Raw genomic sequence first — 15,778 nt, forward strand, 5'->3', positions numbered from 1 at the left:
GTATGTCCAGTGTGTCTAGCACGTATACAGTTTGGTTGCGGACCCTCAATTTGCCTCCTTCTAACCAAAACACAACTATCATTGGCATCGAGGCAGGACCAGCTTTCATCATAAAATGCAACAGATCTCCACGTTGCCCTCCAATGAGCTCTCGCTTGACACCACTGAAGTCGCATCTAGTGATGGTTTGGGGTCAGTGGAATGCACACTACACACTGCCTGGCTCGAAGCTGTCCTTAAAGTAACCCATTTGTAACAGTTCGTTGTGCCGGAGCCATACGTCGGGCACGATGTCTTCCTTCTCGACAGTCCCACGTGGCCGTCCGGAGCCTGGTCTCCCTGAGACCGTACCTTCTCATGACCACCACTGCCAGCAGTTATGCACAGTGGCTACATCCTGCCACGTCTTTCTGCAGTTTCGTGGAACGAATATCCAGCTTCGAGTTGTCCTATATCACGACCTCGCCCAAACTCATTGAGCTGTTAATAATGCCGCCTTCGTCGTCTTAAAGGCATTCTTGGCTAATATCAACTCACCACGTCCAGTATCAAAGGTAACTAACACTCACGATCGTCACAGCTTGCATTTACAGCAAACCTGATTTGCATCGTCATCGTGTCGCTACTAGCATCACTCATCTGTGACTGCCACAAGATTTGAACAGATATCGTCTTTCAGTTGTAGAAACACGCCCACCAACTTTCGTTAATGCTTCACAACTCCTTGGTGTTGAGATCCATTTTATCATCAGTGTACCTGATGAATTTTGTATTTAAATTACGTACATATTCGAACTGAACTGAAAAAAACGAAAAACGGAATGGTCGGGACTGGAGTCGAATCAGCGATTACCAGTCCCGAGAGCTACTAACTTTTTCTCGTTTTTATGCAAACTTCACGGGATTGCTTGTGGGATATGCAACTCTGTTTAAAAATTTCCATCTGCCGGGAATCGAATCTAAAACCCCAACGTGCTAGGCGAGGACTCTACCACACAGCCACAAGATAAGTCGACCTTGATTTAGCGGTTTAAAGACAGTAGCGAAACTTCGAAGTCGATTATCTCGAGAATTTTTTAGAGTTGTTTCGAACTATTTTGAGGGATTAATATTTCTGAACTTGACATAGCATAAATATAAAAAGAATTACAAAAATCAGATTACCGCGTCATCCCCTGACGTAGCTGTATGCAATGTTCATAGACCAGTCTCTTACAAAAATATAAAACTGTGACATTGGGAAACATGGGCCGAGCTTAACAAATTATTATGGAGAGCGTGTGAACAATCAGTAACAATTATTTCGATTAAATCTTTATTGAGCCGAAAATCACAAAAATAATGTGGATTCTAATCACAACGTAAACAGCCACATGGCCACATACTGAAGTCACACATTGCGTGACTACGTGTTACCGAAAGCGCAAGTCTTACGAACTTTTACCATAATTATAGAAAATCCCTAGAAAACACATTCAGAACGGAAAAAAAAGTAAAATACAAAGGAAGAATGTGGGAATCACGTAAGCTCATGTGGGTCAGAAGACTTGTGGAATTACCCATTGGTCATTATGGACATTAAGATACGCGAAAACTAATTAATCCAAGTTCTGCGACAATAATACGCCCATAATATAGCTTTAGTTATGATTAGTAAATAATAGGAAAGGTTAAACACCTTTTGCGAAACATGTTTAAGAATTATGGAGGTTTCCTTACCCACAACTTGTATTGCTGTTCGCCGATTAGCTGCTCTCTGTCGCATGTTCATCACTAAAGTGTGGTCTCAAACAGAGAGTTATACTTTAGTTTCCGAGCAACCGCAAATTTTCATCAGTTTCTATGACAACATAAGAAAGATGCACTTGTGCCTGGTGCTCAGGTATGAGATATTTAGTGTTCTGAAGGCTGAAAAAGTACTGGAATTTAATGAATGTTGGTTGCCGTACATACAGGCAACAAAGCCAACGTTCATGATTTAAGATTCCGTCTGAAGAGTGAAGACAGGATCCTTGCTTGGTGGTTGGGTAGGAGACGCATACCAGTTTCCCAGTGAACATCGAAATGGTTTTGATTTCCCCTTGTTAATTGTTACCGTCCTTCACATATGCCACCTTTCTTCAATCTAATAGTGAAATGATCTATTCACCCACATCATTTGCCTCCCCTCCTACCCCACGCCCTCCCATTTGGTTACTGGGTTTTCTTCATGCTGAGGATATCAACAGTGGTGGCAGATGTCCCAGTTTTCGCGGAATGTCACGACTTTTGGGGGCGTCATGACCCGTCCCTCGTAGGCATCATGCTGGACGGCAAATGTTCCATCTTTTCCCTCTCATATGAAACATCTTAAATAAAATCTTAATAGATAAATGATAAAACATAACGAAACTAATGATACAGTATGTGAGAGACAAACTCTTGAAGTTTTTTTCTTTTTTTTTTTTACCGGCACACTGGTTTGAAAAACACCGAAAGCGACTGAAAATGGGTCGAACCAGACAGAGATGGCATTTTGTCCTGGTATTTGGCCATTGCTATGCAGTAGTGAGTGCATAAAGAGCTTTCTGCGCCAAGTTCACAAGACACCACCAAGCTGCAACACCGTAGTGAAATGGCACAAAAAATTCGTGGAGCACTGTTGCTAGTCCGATACAAAACGTTTGGGCTGAGCGGCCGTTTAAGAGTGAAGCCGTACAAATTGAGCCCCCTGCAAGCCAGAAGCCATGACGACGATTGCGAGGTCTACATTTCTGCATTAACTTGCAGGACTATTTTGAAAATGAGGACTTCGATAGAAAACTAATCTTCAGTGAAAAAGCTACATTTCATCTTTCAGGAGGGATCAACCAACATAACATGCGTATGTGGGACGGAGTATCCACATGAAACTGTCGAACACGTGCGGGATTCGGAGAAAGTGATCATGTTCTGTGCCGTATGCTGCAAGACAGTCGACGGATCCTTCATCCTCGCTGAGAGAGCTGTCCATTGTACCACCCATTTCGACGTGCTGCAGTTATGGCTTATGGCACATCTTGAAACTGATAGAAGGGATTTCATCATTCATCAGGGTAGTGACCCACCACATTTCCACTATTCTGTACGGGATTACGTCCAGACGTCACCACGTCGCCACGTCGCTGTATCGGGGTCTGGAGAGTTACGTTCCTCGTAAGTGGATAAAATGTAGAAAAGGACCACCACAGTTTAATAACGAAATTCGGAGAATGATGAGGAAACAGAGACTTTAGAACTCTCGGTTCAAAAGGGAACGCACATATGACGACCAGTGAAGGTCAGTAGAGATTCGTGCGTCTGTGAAAAGATCTATGCGCTGAGCATACAACGACCACAACAGTCGTATCTTAGCAAAAGATCTGGCACAAAACTCGAGGAAATTTTGGTCTTATGTAAAATCGCGAAGGGGGCCTAAGGCTTCTATTCGGTTCCTTGTTGACCGGTCTGATATGGTAGTTGAGGATAGCAAAGTGAAAGCCGAAGTTTTAAATTTCACGTTCAAGAAATCGTTCACACAGGAGAATCATACAAACATACCGTCATTTGACCATTGGACAGAATCAAGTACAGACGACATAGTAATATGTAATCCTGACGTAAAGAAACAACTGAAAGACTTGAAAGCATACAAATCGCCAGGTTTGTATGGAATCCCAGTTCGATTTTACAAAGAGTACTCTACCGTATTGGTCCTTAACCTAACTTACATTAATCGCGAATCTCTCACCTAGCACAAAGTCCCAAGCGACTGGAAAAAGGAGCAGCTGACTCTAGTATATAATATGAGTAAAAGATCAGACGCGCAAAATTACTGATCAATATCCCTTACTTCTGTTTGATGCAGAATCCTTGAACATATTCTCAGTTAGAATATAATAAACTTTCTTGAGACTCAGATGCTTGTGTCCACGATTCGGCATGGTTTTTGAATGTATCGCTCGTGCGAAACTCAGCTTGTTCTTTTCTCACATGATAAACTGTGAACTATGGATGAAGGGTGACAGACAGATTTCATATTTCTGGATTTCCAGAAAGCATTTGACACGGTGTCCCTTGCAGGCTGTACGAGCATATGGACTAAGTTCACAGTTATGTGACTGGCTCTAAGACTTCTTAAGTAATAGAACCCAGTTTGTTGTCCTCGACGGCGAGTGTTCATCGGAGACAATGGTATCATCAGGAATGCCACAGGGAAGGGTGTTACGACCGGTGTCTATAAACAGAAACGATTTGGCAGACAGGGTGGGCAGTAATCTGCGGTTATTTGCTGATGATGCAGTAGTGTACGCTAAAGTGTCGAAGTTGAGTGACTGTAGGAGGATACAAGACGACTTAGACAAAGTTTCCAGTTGCTGTGGTAAATGACTGCTAGCCTAAGTATGAAGTAATGTAAGTTAATCCGAATGAGTAGGAACAACATACCTGTAATGTTAGGATACAGTATTTCTAGTGTCCGTAAAGGAGACCGCATATACGACTCCGGTGCGACCTATGCTTGAGTACTGCTAGAGTGTTTGGCATCCGTACCAGATCGGGTTAAAGAAGGCATTGAAGCAATTCAGAGGCAAGCTGTCAGATTTGTTACTAGTATGTTCGAACAACACGTAAGTGTTATGGAGATGTTTCGGGAACTCAAATGGGAATTTCTGAAGGGAAGGTGACATTCTTTTTGATAAACACGGTTGAGAAAATTTAGAGACCCGGCATTTGAAGCTGACTGCCAAACGATTCTGCTGCCTCCAGCACACATTGCACGTAACAACCACGAAGATAAGATATGTGAAATTAGGGCCCATACAGAGGCGTATAGACTGTAGTTTCTCCCTCGCTCTATTTGTGAGTGGAACAGGAAAGGAATAGACTAGTAGTGATACAGGTTACCCTACGCCTCGCACCGTGCTGTTGCTTGCGAAGTATCTGTGTGGATGTAGATGTAGACCATGTTGCGGCCGACGACCTGGCACTATTCGAATGTCCACCACGGTCGCCAGCTTTGACGAGGCTTAGCCTCGAAGACTCGCGTACCTCACTGCAGGAGCTGTACTGCTGACCCGGTCTGCAATATACTGTTACCATACAAACTTAGCTCCTTTGATGAGAAGAACAGTACTCATTAGTACAGATCTGCCATTGTACCAACTTTGTTCACAACATGAAAAATATTAGAAAATCGTTCATTAAAAGTCAAGTTTCAAATCGTTTGTTTTTACACGAGTTGTCAATCACTGAAGTAGTGCAAGACTCACTGCAACCGGGTTCTCGACTGCTAAGCTGTGAAAGCCGGTCAAAGGCATTGTATTGCTTGCTTTTGGTGGCGCTGCATCTCCACTTTTTCCTGGTCTGGCTTGAGGACGTTGTGTGCAATGAGCAGATTCTACTTTCCGTTTGCCATATTGATCCTGTAACCTATCATAATTACGGTGGAGTCGTAGCTATGTTGCCATACCTTGGAGTAAAATTTTGCTTGCTGCGCTTTCAGTGCTATACATGTACATGTACAGGTACTTTCAGTCGTGTCCAGACATAATACCCGTTGTTTGAAGACAGAGATGTTATTCCATATTTACGAAATAATATCGGTGCTTCAGTTGTCCGTATGTGAGATTAGTGTGGAATTCGTTACTTTCACATGGTTTTGCTATTGTTCCTAGTGTTCTAGGATACAAAAAATTTCCTTTTGTTCCGTTTCTTGTGCTTAGTGGAATTATACTTCACGTCATCCATCGTAGGACAAATGAGGTTTTGTTGTCGCCCTTGTTGATTGGGTTAATGATTAAAAATGCAGAATTATCCTATATTACTTTTGATTATTCGCGTCTTCATAGACACACAGAAAACTCACTCGAGTTGTAGGCCATTTCCACGTGCTCTTATAGATTTACGTGAGACAGTCTTGGTATGAGAACAAGTTATTACGAACATTTTGCCTTCAGCGGAATTGCTATTTATAGAAAAATAGCTGCCATCCGCAGAAATATTGTGAATTCTTAGTACTCATATTACAGCTAGTAAGATAAATCGTTGTTGACGAGACTTCGAGACTTTATGCTGTCCGAGACTATATTCGATGTGACTGTTGGAGTCCATATGATATTTGTGAATAGGCGTTTGGGTTACAAGGCGTGGTTTCACATCCTCGTTGCACGTAATCTGGCTATAAGACATGTCACCATGACACTTCAAGATCATGGGAGGAAGTCCAAAGTTCTAAATGTAATCTTTTAGTCATTCAAATATTCGTTCGAGCACCCGTTTTTTTCTCCTTTGCACACTGAAAGTATTTCCTACTTCTGCCTTTAGGAAGACAACTCGGAAGTAGTCCTAGGCGCCCGCAGGCAGCCATCTAGACTCAGAGATGTGTCAGGGGTTTGCCTGCCTGCAGGCGTCTGGGACTGTCATGCACATTGTCTCTGTAAAGGCACATTTTTACAAGTCTAATTGTGTTGCGCAGTGTACATGTAAAAGAGCAACAGAAAAGAAGGCGTCCTCAGTCTCAGAGGAAAGACTGTACAGAAACTATTCGATACTGTCAGAAGCAACAGACTCAAGGATGACATTGAGTTAATACACTTACAGTATTGGTGGAGCAAGATATGGGAAAATCTCTCTGCGTGTTTCGTACCCTCAGAAGTCTGCAGCACGTAGAACAAGTTTATTAACAGTAAGATACCGACCAATGAAACACTAACAAGTATACGCCTCTCTCGATCGGCCGCAACCGTTTATTAAACTATAGTTCAAATACTCAGTCTGATTAACAGAACCGTGCTGAACTATTTCGTCACAATGACAATCATAGCACCAAATTTTAAGCCATTCCCTATGTGCAAGAAATCACCAATAACATGGACAATCGTCCACCCAGCGGATTCCATCTTACACTTGCAGCACATGGAGGAATTACAAATTCTGATTTACCTGTGTAATAACATAACAAACAAGAAAAACACCAAAGGATAAAGAAATATCTATGAACTTCCCAACCACAGCATTAGACACAGACCTTAAAAAACTGTGATGACTGTCAGCACTCACACCAGATAACAAGACGTTTTCAACTACATCGCAACGACAGGCTCCTTTCAGTATCAATTTGCAACGACACAGCGTCTCAAGACAGGGAAAGTAAGCTACAGCAGCCGGACGAACGGAGTCGCTTTACCGGGAACAGCCAGCCACAATGAACCTCCAACTGCGAATACCACTAATAGATAAGAATCGTGAATATGAAAACTGAAAGTCTTCCCGCGAATTAAATAGAAAATTTTAATTAGCAAATTCTTTATGTTCATTTCTATCACTTTTCTCATGAAATATTATGTGCTGTTACTGTGGCAAGTGTCATAACGTTTCCATGCCAAAATTTTAAAATTCTAACAACGTAAAGATCGTAAGTCTTCAGTAAAAGATACTGGAAAAAGAACTGACTGGTACCAAAATTAGTAGGTCGCCTCTGAATGGTATCGACGTCGTCCTTTAATTGGACTTAGCTGCAACCTCAGCCCACTCGAGGAGTACCCAACAACCAGTCGCACAAGCGTTCTCTACATTGTCTCAAAACTCTCCCAAAAAACTTCATCTGGACATTCCTTTCGCCTAAACATGACCTAACGTGCTGCTTACTTTCATCCAGTTTCACAACGGTACGCCTAGATAAGCAATGGTTACGCAGCATAACATAAATCTTGTACTCAAACTTTATAGGAACGGTACTCCTGTCCAACGAAATTACTTGCATTAACCAACATTTATAGGAAGATACTTCTCTTTCCACTTGACCGTGAATCCCCCTCAAGGAAAACAGTTTTCCCTACACAACCGCGGCATCAGCATTCACTCTGTCCAAAATGTCGGTTACATACTTGCAGAACACGAGCGCTCGTATATCACTCCCTGGGCCACCCCAGATCTTTATCTCTCGTAAACACTTGATGTCCAGCCCAGCGTACTGGTTTCTATTATTTAAAATACCTTTGACCCTGTCGCAGGCCGACCGCCGTGGTCAAGCGGTTCTAAGTGCTTCAGTCCGGAACCGCGCTGCTGCTACGGTCGCAGGTTCGAATCCTGCCTCGGGCTTGGATGTGTGTGATGTCCTTCGGTTAGTTAGGCTTCAGTAGTTCTAAGTCTAGTGGTCTGATGATCTCAGATGTTAAGTCCCATAGTGCTTAGAGCCATTTGAACCCTGTCACATATTGCTATCGATTGTACTTATTACGCAGACCCCGTGACGTCTTGCGTTGTAGCTTGTAGCTTCACTTCCGATATAGGTGATCAGAAGTGGCAAATGTTGTTAGTAAATCTTGAGAGTTCCCGCTTTCTCGTTGGACTAGGTGGGCAGCTAGTCGCCTTTTGGCAACTCTTCCTCTTCGACAGCACGACTTTGCCGCTGGCTTAATGAGTCAAAACACGACAGAAACTCTCTCTAGAAGAAAGTCGGTTGGAGCGGCCGGTAACGGCCGTTACTGAAGAAAGCGAGTTCAGAGTCCGGGCAGTGATTGAAGAGGATCCCTGCTCCACCTATCAAACTGGAATATACAGTATGTGATCAAAAGTACCCGGACACCCCCAAATGTACACGATTTTCGTATTAGGTGCATTGTGCTGCCACCTACTGCCAGGTACTCCGTATCAGCGACCCCATCAGTCACCAGACATCATGATAGAGCACTCCTCGGAATTCACGGACTTCGAACGTGGTCAGGTGATTGGGTGTCACTCGTGTCATACGTCTGTAAGCGAGTTTTTCACACTCCTAAACGTCCCTAGGTCCCCTATCGCCGCTCTGATAGTAAAGTGGAAATGTGAAGGGACACGTACAGCACAAAACTATACATACCGACCTCGTCTGTTGACTGACAGAGACCGCCGACAGTGGGAGAGGGTCGTAATGTGTAATAGGCATACATCTATCCAGACCATCACACAGGGATTCCAAACTGCATCAGGATTCACTGCAAGTGCTATGACAGTTAGGCGGGAGGTTACAAACTTGGATTTCGTGGTCGTGCGGCTGCTCATAAGGCACACATCACGCCGGTAAATGCCAAACGACGCCTCGCTTGGTGTAAGGAGTGTAAACAATGGACGATTGAAGAGTGTGGAGTGAAGAATCACGGTACACAATGTGGCGATCCGATGGCAGGATGTGAGTATGGCAAATGCGCGGTGAACGTCATCTGGCAGCGTGTGTAGTGCCAACAGTAAAATTCGGAGGCGGTGGTGTTATGGTGTGGTCGTGTTTCTTATGGAAAGGCTTGCACCCCTTGTTGTTTTGCGAGGCACTGTCACAGCACGTGTTTAAATTGATGTGTTAAGCACCTTTTTGCTTCCCACTGTTTAAGAGCAATTCGGGGATGGCCATTGCATCTTCCAACACGATAGAGCACCTGTTCATAATGCACGGCCTGTGGTGGAGTGGTTACACGACAATAACAGCCATGTAATGGACTGGCCTGCACAGAGTCCTGGCCTGAATCCTATAGAACACCTTTCGGATGTTTTGGAATGCCGACTTCGTGCCAGGCCTCACTGACCGACATCGATACCTCTCCTCAGTGCAGCACTCCGTAAAGAATGGGCTGCCATTCCGCAAGAAACCTTCCAGCTGAACGTATGCCTGCGAGAGTGGAAGCTGTGATCAAGGCTAAGGGTGGGCCAACGCCATATTTAATTCCAGCATTTACGATGGAGGGCACCACGAACTTGTAAGTCATTTTCAGACAGTTATCCGGATACCTTTGAACACGTAGTGTATTTGTGGTATCTGATCGGTAGTGGTCTCCAAGATCTGGAGAGGATATCTTAGGGCGTAAAAGTCTTCGTTTATTGGTACCGGAACTAACATTTGAACAAAAATGCTATCATTAACCGTCTAGTTATGTCATTATAAGGTCAAACTTAATTGCAGAATGACTTAGACACGATATCTGTAAAAACTGGAAGGCAAACCAAATAAGGCATTTTGTTGGCCGAATACGTAAAAGATTCAACATATCTATTAAACAGGCTGCCTACACTACATTTGTCTGTCTTTTGCTAGAGTGCTGCGGCAGTGTATGGGACCCTACCAGATACAGCCGAAATTTTTGCGAAGAACCAAACGTTGTTCCGAAAGGATATGTTAAACACCGTTGGTGATGTCGTGTTTGTTGCTGTAACAAGTAGTTTATCTTGTAACGACATTGAAGCAGATAGTTTCTGTGAGTTAGTATGAACAGAGGTCATTCTTGCCAACCGATTCCCAACTCAGATCATACAGTTACTGAAAGGTTCAAAGAAAACGTGAATTTAATTTCATACACGTACCCGACTCATACAGTCATAGCTGGACGTGACTTTATTTATCTTCGATATGTTGGCGAAAATACATGTTTAAACCAGGAGGTACACGTAAAACATTATCCGAAATTGTGCTAAATGCATTCTCTGAAAGTTATTTTGAGCAGTTACTTCATCAGCCCGCGCGAATAGTAAACGGTTGTGAAATCACAGCCGGCTGGTGTGGCCGAGCGGTTCTCGGCGCTTTAGTCTTGAACCGAGCGACCGCTACGGTCGCAGGTTCGAATTCTGCCTCGGGCATGTATGTGTGTGATGTCCTTAGGTTAGTTAGGTTTAAGTAGTTCTAAGTTCTAGGGGACTGATGACCTCAGATGTTAAGTCCCATAGTGCTCAGAGCCATTTGAACCATTTTTGAAAACACAATTGACCTCTTAGCAACAAATAACCCTGAGCTAATAACGACAATCAAAACGGATATAGGGATAAGTGAACACAGGGTTCTGGTAGCAAGACAGAATACTGTAACCCCCAAAGCCTCCAAGAATAAACGGAAAATATACCTATTCAACAAAGCAGGCAAAAGTTCACTTGACAATTTCCACTCCTTCCAAATTTACAGTATAGGTATAGACCAGACGTGGCTTGAATTCAAAGAAATACTATCGATAGCAATTTAGAGATTTATAAATTAACAAACGGCGGAGCTGATCCCCCTTGGTACCGGTACACAAAACGGATCAGAATACTGTTGCAGAAACAAGTAAAAAGCATGACAAATTTAAACAAACGCTAAGTCTCCAAGAGTGGCGACCTTTTACGAAAGCTCGAAATTTATCGAGGGCATCAATGCGGGATGCTTATAATAGTTTCCATAACGAAACTTTGTCTCGAAACCTGGCAGAAAATTCAAAGGGTTTCTGAACGTATGTAAAGTATGCTAGCGGCAAGACAAAGTCCATGGAGATACTATCGAAGACAGTGCTGCCAAAGCAGAGTTACTAAACACAGCCTTCCGAAATGCCTTCATAAAAGAAGACGAAGGAAATATTCCAGAATTCGAATGAAGAAAAAGTACCTACACCAGTAATCTAGAAGAGGATATCCTCGGACTAGTGAAGCAACTTATATCACTTAATAAGAGTAAGTCTTCTGGTCTAGACTGTATAGCAATTACGTTGCTTTCTGATTACGTTGATACAATAGCTCCATACTTAATAATCATACATAACCGCTCGCTCAACGAAAGATCCGCACGGGTCACCCAAGAAAGGTAGTTGGAGTAATCCACTAAATTACAGGCCCATATCATTAACGTCAATATTCAGTAGCATTTCGAAACATATACGTCATTGTGTTCGAACATTACGAATTAACACGAAGAGAATGGTCTATTGACACACAGTCAACACGGATTTAGAAAACTTCGTTCTTGTGAAACACAACTAGCTCTTAACACACACGAAGTGTTGACTGTTATTGACAAGGGATTTCAAATTGATTTCGTATTTCTAGATTTCCAAAAGGTTTTTGACACTGTACCACCAAGTGGCTTGTAGTGAAATTGCGTAATTACGGAATATCGTATCAGTTGTGTGACTGGATTCGTGATTTGCTGTCAAAGAGTTCACAGTTCGTAGTAATTGACAGAAAGTTGTCGAGTACATCAGAAGTGATTTCTAGCGTTCCCCAAGGGAGTGTTATAGGCCCTCTGCTTTCCCTTTTCTGAATAGTCAATTTAGAGACAATCTGAGCAGCCGTCTTAGGTTGTTTGCAGTTGATGCTGTCGTTTATCGTCTAGTAAACTCATGAGTAGATCAAAACAAATTGCAAAACCATTTAGAAATGATATCTAAGCTGTCCGAAAATTGGCAATTGACCCTAAATAATGAAACGCGTGAGGTCATTCACAAGAGTGCTAAAAGGAATCCGTTAAACTTCGGTTACACGATAAATCAGTCAGCTCTACGGGCCATAAATTCAACTAAATATCTAGGAATTACAATTACGAACAATTTAAATTGGAAAGAACACGTAGAAAATGTTGTGGAGAAGGCAAACCAAACACAGCGTTTTATTGGCAGAACACTTAGAAAATGTAACGGATCTACTAAAGACATTGCCTACACTATGCTTGTCCGTCCTCTTTTGGAGTACTGTTAGGGTTTCTGGGACCCTTACCATATATGTTTAACGGAGTATCTCGAGAAAGTACAAAGAAGGGCAGCAGGTTCTGTGTTATCGCTAAATAGGGGACAAATTTTCACTGATATGATACAGGAATTGTGGTGGACACCATTAAACTAAAGCGTTTCTCGTTGCGGCGGCATCCACTCACGAAATTTAAATCACCAACTTTCTCCTCCGAACGCGGAAATATTTTGCTGACGACGACCTACGTAATGACAAACGATCATTATAATAAAATAATGGAAATCAAGGGTCGCAAGAAAAGATAAAGGTATTCGTTTTTTCCGTGTCCTGTTCGAGATTCAATAGAGAATTATTGCCAAGGTGACTCGATGAACCCTCTGCCAGGCATTTAAGCGTGATTTGCAGAGTGTCCATGTACATGTAGATACAGATTAGAGGTGGACAGAGGACATTGAAAAAGTCCAAAGGAGGGCAGCTTGTTTGATATCATTGCGATGCATGGGAAAGAGTGTCACGGATATGATAATTGAGCTGACGTGGCAATCATTAAAACAAAGGCGTTTTCTTTTTCACAAAATTTAAATCAGAACGCTCTCCTCTGAATGAGAAAATATTTTTCTATTGCCAGCTACATAAAGAGAAATGATAATCGTCATAAAATTAAGTAGATCTGAACTCGTACAGAGAGATTTACGTGCACATTTTCCCCACGCGCTGATAGAGAGTGGATCGGTAGAGAAATAGTCTGAAGATCTTTCGATGAACCCTCTGTCACACACATAAGGTTAACTGCACAGCAGTCATGTAGATGTATAAAAACATCATAGTGCTGAATTTTGCCGGAAAAGTTGGAAGAATTTGCTTAATGGGAGTCTGAAACTATATTTACAATCATAATTTAATTATTAGTAAGAGTGTAGCTCGGTGGCTATGTGGTTAAAAGTCAGACTGGAATTATAATTTGTAGGAGTCCTATGGTTTTTACTGTCATTTATAGGTCATTACATGACTGGTAGTGACTTGTAACGTGAAAATAACAAGCTGCAGCATGTTTCGGAGTTCGTGTTAAACTGGTTGGATAACGCAATTCAGAAGTCGGAGGAGAACTAAGGGCACACCAATCCGACAGCACCATCACTGGTATAGCACTATGGTATTCAAACCAACATTCGACTTGATGGCAGCCTTACCTTAATTAGTAAAGAGCAACGATTCCGCCAGTTCAGCGGTGGAATGAAATAACAACGAAGTGTCCGGGTCTTCCTAGAAAACGCGTACCAGAAGTGAAAGGAAATAAAAGTGAGGGGTAAAAGCAAGGTATGCATGTTTCAGCCTGGTGTTGTACTTGTCGAGCACATGCCTGGAAATCGTGAGGTCGGGGCAACGAATTCTGGTCGTACCAAGGAAATTTTCAGTTTGCCTTTAATCTCACCGTCATTTTTCAACGATGTGAGGAGTAATCCGAAACGATACGTGGTTCGGATCCCACCTTAAACTGTAGAACCCTTTCCAGATGTTGTATAGTTAGGGTACGTTTGGGGTAAGCAAGTCGACGATGTGTTGTCCAGTTGAAAGAGTTGCATTCGGACACTGATGCATCAACTCTAAGAATATCCGATTTCACGATGACAACAGACTGGGAATCATCAGTGCAGTACTTACTCTCAATTTTGTTGCCGGACGATATGAAACGCCCCCTTAGAAGAATTTGTGAACTACTGTGCTCGTAAATACCTTACGTTATTTGATTTTCAAACAGCTGAGCAGAACTGAACGTTCTCAGACATTTCGCTCTTTACCTATTCTGATCAACACTAAGCTGACACACAATATTTTTTAGCGCAACGCAATCTGACTTTCAATAACCCCTACAAAAGAATGGCCCTGACTAATATTAACCTATACCTTTCACAAATCACTTACCTCACAAAAACCTTCGTTACTCGAACTACTGCAATATAGCGAGAGCGACTACTGCCAGCTAAATAAAAGATTCAAACTACTGAAGACACTAACTACTGATAGGCATATTTAGCAAATGAAAGATTTTGATAGAGAACAAACAATGTATTTACCTTACTAGTGTTCAAAAGTCATATATAGCAGTTCATGACATCCATTCTTACAAATGTACTGTTTCTGATGGACACACGTCCAGATCATCCTCTCTCAAAAATCCGCCATCTCACTTCCCCACATCCACTACTGCTGGCGGCTCACCTCCAACTGCGCAACGCTACGCGCTGTTAACAGCCAACTGCCCATCACTACAACAGCGAATATTACAACAGTGCCAACCAGCCACAGACTGCACACAGCACAGCCAGTGATTTTGATACAGAGCGCTATGTGGCGGTGGCGTTACCAATATAAGAACCTAAACAGCCTACTTACAGAGCCCCCAAGCTCTCCACAAAAAATTATATAAATTGTTTTGGGCAGTGGCCAATACAGATTTGAAAAATTTTTTCGTATCTACAATAACAAAGAAATCAAATGCACACACTTATTGATACGACGTTGGTCAAAAGCAAAAATTTTTTCACAGTCCATAGAGACAGTCCTGATCATTCAACACGGTAAAATTGCAGCGTTTTTTTTCTGAAAGTCTGGGCAGTAACAGAAAATACACACGGAGGTAGTGGATTTCCATGCAGTCTTGAAGAAGTAGTGTTGTCCTCCCAACGGAAAGACAGTGCCGACTCTTGACATGCAGACAGGTAATGGGCCACAACAGAGCAAACCCACAGCAGAGTCAGTCGAAGTTTTGAAGAATATTGGTAGGTGGGTCATCACAGAGCAGACCCACTGTAGTCCTGGTAGAGAGTATGGTATTGGTGGGCCATCAAAGGTGCAGACCCACTTCAGTCCTTGTAGAAATAATGGTATTGGTGAGTCATCAAAGGTGGAGACCCACTGTAGTCCTTGTAGAGATGGCTAGCAGCCATCCGTTGCGACTGTGCAGGTGCACAATTACCATCGAAGAGTCTTGTGGACAATATAGCAAGTCCATAAACCACCACTTGTGCACTCACAAAGTTTTTAGAATCGTCCTTAGAATCAGCAATGCTGATAACCAGTCCCTTGCTGAATTATTAACACCCGTGCAAACATTAACAGTTCCAACTTCTCACATGCTGTGCATATACTATGACCAACAGAAATGTGTGCAGTGAAATGAATGCTTACAAGTTACTTAATTTGAAGAACTGGTGTCAATTACAATTTCATAAAATGAGAATACAATTACAGAGAAACAGAAAACATAATAATAAAGATAACATTTGTAGTAATACAGGCTTTACAAAACAATAGAAATAGACACATA

The sequence above is a fragment of the Schistocerca serialis genome, chromosome 7 (genome assembly GCF_023864345.2).
Source record: "Schistocerca serialis cubense isolate TAMUIC-IGC-003099 chromosome 7, iqSchSeri2.2, whole genome shotgun sequence".
Taxonomy (NCBI): domain Eukaryota; kingdom Metazoa; phylum Arthropoda; class Insecta; order Orthoptera; family Acrididae; genus Schistocerca; species Schistocerca serialis.